The following is a 6,574-nucleotide window of genomic DNA, read 5'->3' as shown; positions in this document are numbered from 1 at the left end:
CCTCGGGTGCACGCTCGATCTTGCCCCGGTGCACCAAGGCGCTCGGTTTGCCCCGGGTGCGCACTTGGTGCAAGGTGGGCACCCAAAATAGGGATCAAGCACCAAAACACAAGTTTCGGGATGCAAAATGGGACCCAAGGACCACAAATGCGTTCCAAGACCCATGATGGGTCCACGAGAACAAAAATGTGTTCCGAGACTTAATAAACAAATATTGGGTTTTAGGAGAAGAAACATGCTCTGATGCCCAAAACGAGAATCGACCCCGAAAAGGCCACAGGCCAAAAGTGGGATGCGAGACAAAAAAAAATGGGACCCGAGGACCAAAATTGGGTTCCCAGGTCGAAGACAGGGCAACCGGACAAGAAACGACCTCTAAGGCTCGAAATGAGTCCCGACGACTAAAACTTGACAAGAAGCACCCATCAGGCACCCAACTCGACACCCATGGGATGCCGACCCACCCGGGCTTCCACCTAGCACACCTTGGCACCCACCCACCCTCGCACCCAACCTCGCACCCAACTTAGCACCTTTGAACCCACATTGGCACTCACCCTGACCCTGGCACCTTGGAACCCACATTGGCACTCACCTTGACCCTGGCACCCACCTTTGCACTCACCTTGGGACCCACCCTGGCTCCCACCTCGGCACCCACCCAGACACCCACCTTGGTTCCTTGGCACCCACCTTGGATCCTTGGCACCCACCCCGACACCCACCTTGGCACGCAACTTGGCTACTTGCCACCCACCTTGGCTCCTTGACGCCCACCCCGACAACCACCCCGTGACCTACCCTGGCTAGGGTTGGTGCACACCCACCCTGGTGCCCACCTTGGCACCCACCCCATGACCCACCTTGGCACGCACCTTAGTACCCACCCCGTTACCCACCCTAGGACCCACCCCGTGACCCACCTTGGCCAGGGTGGGTGCCTTGGTGCGCACAACTTGCCTGGGCTGCACACCAGGGCGGGCTCAAGATGGCACCCGCGTTCCGTTTTTTTCACTATCTTTCAAAACGGAAATTTTAAAATCTCGTTTTTTTTTTTTTTTTGCCTTTTCTGGAAATTAGTGAAGGCAGCGCATCAAAGGTGCGCAATGCTGGTGCGAACCCGGGAGCGCTCCGATGTGTGCTCCAAGGTGCGGCGTGCACGAAGTCCGAGCCCGGCTTGCCCCGGGTGCGCACCTCGCGTGCACCTTCGCCGGGGTGAGCACCTTGGCTGGGTTGCGCGCCCTGGTGCGCACCAAGGAGCGCTCTGAAGTGTGCTCCAAGGTGCGGCGTGCACGAAGTCGGAGCTCGGTTTGCCCCGGGTGTGCACCTCGGGTGCGCACCTCGCGTGCACCTTCGCTGCGGTGGGCACCTTGGCTGGGTTGCGCGCCTTGGTGGGCACCATGCAGTGTACGAAGTCGGAGCCCGGTTTGCCCCGGGCGCGCACCTCCGCCAGGGTGGGCACCTTGGTGCGCACAACTTGCCTGGGCTGCGCACCAGGAAGGGCTCAAGATGGCACCCGCGTTCCGTTTTTTTCACTATCTTTCAGAACGGAAATTTTAAAATATCGTTTTTTTTTGCCTTTTCTGGAAATTAGTGAAGGCAGCGCATCAAAGGTGCGCAACGCTGGTGCGAACCTGGGAGCGCTCCGATGTGTGCTCCAAGGTGCGGCGTGCACGAAGTCGGAGCCCGGTTTGCCCCGGGTGCGCCCTGGTGGGCACCATGGTGCGCACCAAGGAGCGCTCCGAAGTGTGCTCCAAGGTGCGGCCTGCACGAAGTCGGAGCCCGGTTTGCCCCGGGTGTGCACCGCGGGTGGGCACCTTGGTGCGCATGCCTTGCCTGGGCTGCGCACCAGGGCGGGCTCAAGATGGCACCCGCGTTCCGTTTTTTTCACTATCTTTCAAAACGGAAATTTTAAAATCTCATTTTTTTTTGCCTTTTCTGGAAATTAGTGAAGGCAGCGCATCAAAGGTGCGCACCTCGCTGCCCACCACGGTGCGCAACGCCGGTGGGCACCCGGGAGTGCTTCGAAGTGTGCTCCAAGGTGCTGCGTGCACGTTGTCGGAGCCCGGTTTGCCCCGGGTGCGCACCTCGCGTGCACCTTCGTCGGGGTGGGCACCTTGGCTGGGTTTGCCCCGGCTGCGCTCCGAAGCGGGGTTATTGGAGCGCCGCCTCTTTTTTTGTCGGAGCGTTTGGTGGGGTTTCTCGCATTGGCTCTTCCCAGGCCCGGTTGCCACCCTGGCGCGCACGAAGTCGGAAGTAGGGTTAATTGCCCGGGTGCGCACCTTTGCCAGGGTGGGCACCTTACCTGGGCTGTGCACCAGGGCGGGCTCAAGATGGCACCCGCGTTCCGTTTTTTTCACTATCTTTCAAAACGGAAATTTTAAAATCTCCTCTTTTTTTTGCCTTTTCTGGAAATTAGTGAAGGCAGCGCATCAAAGGTGCGCACCTCGCTGCCCACCTTGGTGTGCTCTGAGGTGCGCACCCGGGAGCGCTACGAAGTGTGCTCCAAGGTGCGGCGTGCACGTTGTCGGAGCCCGGTTTGCCCCGGGTGCGCACCTCGCCTGCACCTTGGCCGGGGTGGGCACCCTGGCTGGGTTTGCCCAGGGTGCGCTCCGAAGCGGGGTTACTGGAGCGCCCCCTCTTTTTTTGTCAGAGCGTTTGGTGGGGTTTCTCGCATTGGCTCTTCCCAGGCCCGGTTGTTGGGTGCGCTCCCACCCTGGCGCGCGCGAAGTTGGAAGTTGGGTTAATTGCCCGGGCGCGCACCTTCGCCAGGGTGGGCACCTTGGTGCGCACACCTTGGCTGGGCTGCGCACCAGGGCGGGCTCAAGATGGCACCAGCATTCCCTTTTTCTCACTATCTTTCAAAACGGAAATTTTAAAATCTCGTTTTCTTTTGCCTTTTATGGAAATTAGTGAAGGCATCGCATCAAAGGTGCGCACCTCGCTGCCCACCTTGGTGTGCTCCGAGGTGCCCACCACGGTGCGCTCCGAGGTGCCCACCACGGTGCGCAACGCCGGTGCGAACCCGGGAGCGCCCCGATGTGTGCTCCAAGGTGCGGCGTGCACGAAGCCGGACCCCGGTTTGCCCCGGGTGCGCACCTCGCGTGCACCTTGGTGCGCACACCTTGGCTGGGTTGCGCGGCCTGGTGGGCACCATGGTGCGCACCAAGGAGCGCTCCGAAGTGTGCTCCAAGGTGCGGCGTGCACGAAGTCCTAGCCCGGTTTGCCCCGGGTGCGCACCTTCGCCGCGGTGGGCACCATGGCGTGCACGAAGTCGGAGCCCGGTTTGCCCCGGGTGCGCACCTCGCGTGCACCTTCGCCGGGGTGGGCACCTCGGCTGGGTTGCGCGCCCTGGTGCGCACCAAGGAGCGCTCCGAAGTGTGCTCCAAGGTGCGGCGTGCACGAAGTCGGAGCCCGGTTTGCCCTGGGTGCGCACCTTCGCCGCGGTGGGCACCCTGGTGCGCACCATGGCGTGCACGAAGTCGGAGCCCGGTTTGCCCCGGGTGCGCACCTCGCGTGCACCTTCGGCGGGGTTGCGCGCCCTGGTGCGCACCAAGGAGCGCTCCGAAGTGTGCTCCAAGGTGCGGCGTGCACGAAGTCGGAGCCCGGTTTGCCCCGGGTGCGCACCTCGCGTGCACCTTCGGCGGGGTTGCGCGCCCTGGTGGGCACCATGGTGCGCACCAAGGAGCGCTCCGAAGTGTGCTCCAAGGTGCGGCGTGCACGAAGTCGGAGCCCGGTTTGCCCCGGGTGCGCACCTCGCGTGCACCTTCGCCGCGGTGGGCACCATGGCGTGCACGAAGTCGGAGCCCGGTTTGCCCCGGGTGCGCACCTCGCGTGCACCTTCGCCGGGGTGGGCACCTCGGCTGGGTTGCGCGCCCTGGTGCGCACCAAGGAGCGCTCCGAAGTGTGCTCCAAGGTGCGGCGTGCACGAAGTCGGAGCCCGGTTTGCCCCGGGTGCGCACCTCGCGTGCACCTTCGCCGCGGTGGGCACCATGGCGTGCACGAAGTCGGAGCCCGGTTTGCCTCGGGTGCGCACCCCGCGTGCACCTTCGCCGGGGTGGGCACCTCGGCTGGGTTGCGCGCCCTGGTGCGCACCAAGGAGCGCTCCGAAGTGTGCTCCAAGGTGCGGCGTGCACGAAGTCGGAGCCCGGTTTGCCCCGGGTGCGCACCTCGCGTGCACCTTCGCCGCGGTGGGCACCTTGGCTGGGTTGGGCACCATTGAGCGCTCCGAAGTGTGCTCCAAGGTGCGCACCATGGCCCTCCAAGGTGCGCAGCATGGCGTGCACGAAGTCGGAGCCCGGTTTGCCCCGGGTGCGCACCTCGCGTGCACCTTCGCCAGGGTGGGCACCTCGGTGCGCACACCTTCTCAATGTTTTCTTGCCTTTTCTGGAAATTGGTGAAGGCAGCGCATCAAAGGTGCGCACCTCGGTGTGCTCCGAGGTGCGAACCCGAGAGCGCTCCGAGGTGCCCACGAAGTCGAAAGTCGGGTTAATTGCATTGTTTTCCCCGGGTGCGCTCCGAGGTGCGCAACATCGGTGCGCACCAAGGAGGGCTCCGAAGTGTGCTCCAAGGTGCGCACGATTCGGAGCTCGGTTTGCCCGGGGTGCGCACACCTTGGCTGGGTTGCGCACCCTTTGTGCGCTCCAAGGTGCGCACGAAGTCGGAGCTCGGTTTGCCCCGGGTGCGCACCTTCGCCAGGGTGCGCACCTTGATGCGCACGCCTTGGCTGGGCTGCGCACCTTGGTGGGCGCCATGGTGCGCACCTTTCGTGCGCTCCAAGGTGCGCACGAAGTCGGAGCTCGGTTTGCCCCGGGTGCGCACCTTGGTGGGCGCCATGGTGCACTCCGAGGTGCCCAAGATTGGTGCGCAACAAGGAGCGCTCCGAAGTGCGCTCCAAGGTGCGCAGGTGCGCGCGAAGTCGAAAGTTGGGTTAATTGTCCGGTTTGCCTCGGGTGCGCACCTTGCGTGCACCTTCGCCAGGGTGGGCGCCTTGGTGCGCACACCTTGGCTGGGCTGCGCACCCGGGCGCGCACACCTTGGCACCCGCGTTTCCTTCATTTTAAATTTTTTTTTTTTACAATCTCTCAAGTGGGAAATTCTATAATCTCAACTTTTTTTGCCTTTTCAGGAAACTTTTGAATGGAGCGCATCATTGGTGCGCTCCGAAGTGTGCTCCAAGGTGCGCACCTCTGGTGTGCTCCAAAGCTCTCTCCAGCTGCGTGCACCTGCCCCGGCCGCGCACCCGGCCCCGCCCAGCTTCGCTCACCTGTCCCGGGCGTCTGGTGCGGAACCTTAGAGTAAGAAACATCACCGTGCACCTTGGCCAACGTGCGCGACTCGACCGAGCGCGCACTGGCCGAGGTGCACACCGATTTCACCTGGGTGCGCGCGCAGCACCTCGGGCGCACCGGGGTGCGCGCACAACGCCCGGGTTGCACCGTGGCCTGTGTGCTCGGGGCGCCTCGGGTGCGCGCTCGGTGTCGCCCCCGCGCGCGCGGTAGTGCGGGCAGCGCACCCCGGCCCGGCCCGGCCCCGACGAGAACGCAAACGGGCAAAAGGTTTATTCAAATAGCATTGCGACGCCCGGCGAAAAACTAAGAAAGGGTGCAACACCGGGACTTCCCGGGAGGTCACCCATCCCAGTACTACTCCGGCCCAAGCGCGCTTAACTGCGGAGTTCTGATGGGATCCGGTGCACTAACGCTGGTATGATCGCACCCGTTATGAGCTTGTCGCAGTGTGTACTTAGCAAACCGCGACCCACGTGCGAATCCACCCCGGCCACCCACCCCCGTCGAGGTGCACACCCTCCCTCGCGAAGTGCGCCCCGTTCGCCAAGTGTGAGCCCTGCCCGGGTGCGCGCACCTTGCTAGGGCGTCGGGTGTGCACCCGGCCCGGCCTACGTGCGTGCACCTGGACGGGGCGTCGTGTGCGTGCAGTGTCCCGTCTGCAACGCGGTGCCCACACACCACCTCGGGCGCAACGACCTGCGCTCACATGTGGGCCGAGTGCACCTTGGTGCATGTTCGGGGCGCCTCGGGTGCACGCTCGATCTTGCCCCGGTGCACCAAGGCGCTCGGTTTGCCCCGGGTGCGCACTTGGTGCAAGGTGGGCACCCAAAATAGGGATCAAGCACCAAAACACAAGTTTCGGGATGCAAAATGGGACCCAAGGACCACAAATGCGTTCCAAGACCCATGATGGGTCCACGAGAACAAAAATGTGTTCCGAGACTTAATAAACAAATATTGGGTTTTAGGAGAAGAAACATGCTCTGATGCCCAAAACGAGAATCGACCCCGAAAAGGCCACAGGCCAAAAGTGGGATGCGAGACAAAAAAAAATGGGACCCGAGGACCAAAATTGGGTTCCCAGGTCGAAGACAGGGCAACCGGACAAGAAACGACCTCTAAGGCTCGAAATGAGTCCCGACGACTAAAACTTGACAAGAAGCACCCATCAGGCACCCAACTCGACACCCATGGGATGCCGACCCACCCGGGCTTCCACCTAGCACACCTTGGCACCCACCCACCCTCGCACCCAACCTCGCACCCAACTTAGCACCTTTGAA

At 62.8% G+C, this 6,574-nt stretch overlaps 1 non-coding gene across 1 annotated transcript; it reads right to left on the bottom strand.

Moving 5' to 3' along the window:
• Nucleotides 1-5,601: 5,601 nt before the first annotated feature.
• On the bottom strand, nt 5,602-5,720 carry LOC131861740 (5S ribosomal RNA). The gene has a single exon (XR_009360772.1). It is a non-coding gene; the product is annotated as a 5S ribosomal RNA (ribosomal RNA).
• Nucleotides 5,721-6,574: the final 854 nt, after the last annotated feature.

Source organism: Cryptomeria japonica, unplaced genomic scaffold (genome assembly GCF_030272615.1).
Source record: "Cryptomeria japonica unplaced genomic scaffold, Sugi_1.0 HiC_scaffold_32, whole genome shotgun sequence".
Lineage (NCBI taxonomy): Eukaryota > Viridiplantae > Streptophyta > Pinopsida > Cupressales > Cupressaceae > Cryptomeria > Cryptomeria japonica.
This window is presented reverse-complemented; position numbering and strand designations above follow the sequence as displayed.